The sequence below is a fragment of the Echinops telfairi genome, unplaced genomic scaffold (assembly GCF_000313985.2).
Source record: "Echinops telfairi isolate 266 unplaced genomic scaffold, ASM31398v2 ScPeMD7_7468;HRSCAF=8506_0, whole genome shotgun sequence".
In the NCBI taxonomy this organism is placed as follows: Eukaryota; Metazoa; Chordata; class Mammalia; order Afrosoricida; family Tenrecidae; genus Echinops; species Echinops telfairi.
The window spans coordinates 38070840-38072482 of NW_022111369.1; the positions used below are offsets into that span (position 1 = coordinate 38070840).

Below are 1643 nucleotides of genomic sequence, written 5' to 3' on the forward strand. Positions count from 1 at the left end.
TTCAAGCTTTTAAGACCCCAGATGCTATATCTTTTAATAGCCGGGCACCATCAGTGTTCTTCACCACGTTTGCTTATGCACCCATTTTGTCTTCAGCAATCATGTTGGAAGGTGAAGTCACAGAATCTGGCTGTACTTCTTCCGTGACAGATTTGTTTGTCCTTTTGGCAATCCATGGTAGTTTCAATATTCTTCATTAGCACCATAATTCAAATGCATCGATTCTTTATTTAGGGAACAATGCTAAAAAAAACTTAACAAAGTAAAACGGGGTAAAATTTGGCCTGGTGGGTCTTTCTAGAATTTATAAGCAATACGTCAAATTATTCCACAAAGGAATCCTAATTTAGTTCGACCTCTTACATTTTTTGCTAAAGAATCAGGAACTTTAAGAATGTTAAGTGACCTGCCCAAAGTTATCTAGCTTGTTTGTTACAGAACCAGGATCCAAAGCTGAGCTTTTGGTGTGTATGTGTAACAGGGTGGAGGGTGGGGGTGGGGGTGGGGGGATTGGGAATTTGGGAGCAGGCTGAACAATAGCTGGGCTGGGCAGCTCTGCTTGGCTGGCTCCCTCAAGTTCTTGAGACCACATGGCTTCTGCCTTCTCTTTAAAACCGCAGAGAAGCCAGGGTTAAGTCCAAGCATCAGATCAGTAAGAGAGAATTACTGAGACAGGGGAAACCCATTTGCAGAAAGAAGGGAGATATGATAAAGAGAAGTGAGAGGAAGCACAAATAAAGAAACGGAGGGGAGGCATCTGCTAAGAATAGACAAAGTGAGGTTCAAAATGACTGTTTTCAAATCAAGAAAGGGTAGAGCAGAGACGATGACAAGAGACAAGACAACAAGGTTCCTCCAGCTCAGTAATCCTAATTATAGCCCCATAGGACAGGTTTGCATAGCATAAAGAAACAAGCTCAGAGAGCTACTCACTCAAGGCCAAAGGGCTGGCAAGAGTCTCCTTTATTTCCCCCATCATTGTTTTCCTCCAGCACCCTTTTATTTGTACAAGATGAAGTACTGTGGGTTTTTGTTGTTGTTGTTAGTACATGTTTCTAAAATAGTTATCAAGTATCCAATGAGCCAGTGAGTATGTGGTCACCATGACAACACAGCCTTTCTTGAGCCTCCCTGCTTTGCCTCCAGAGTCGAATTTCACAGCACAGACAGGCACCCTCCCTTTGTGGAACATACTGCACTCTTAATTTTACATGTTTGTGTGATTCTTTGCTAAATGTCTCACTTACCCCCCGTTCCGAGGCGCGCACTCGCGCGCGCGCATACACACACACACACACACACACACACACACACACACACACTACTGTAAGCTTTGTAATGGCAAGGGCCAACCTGGCCTGCTTTTGCTCACTGTTGTGCCCCTAGTGCCGTGCATGATGCCTGGCACTGGGGCTCTCGATAAATACTTGCCGAGTAAATGTTTTGCAGCTTCTTTCAGCTCTCTTCTGCAAGTTCCACGGACAGTAACCTTTAAAACCTTTAAGTCATAATTATGTTAATAGGTACTGTATAACTAGTCGGGCCGGTATTGGCAGGTCGGTCGTACCCAGGTAAATGAACACACCACACACACACACCACCCCACACCCCGTACCCAGGTAAATGAACAACACACACACACA

At 44.4% G+C, this 1643-nt stretch overlaps 1 protein-coding gene across 2 annotated transcripts in view; it reads left to right on the forward strand.

Moving 5' to 3' along the window:
• Window positions 1-1643, forward strand: part of RASGEF1B (RasGEF domain family member 1B) — a 757783-nt gene that overhangs the window by 709637 nt on the left and 46503 nt on the right. The gene's annotated exons all lie outside the window — the stretch shown is intronic.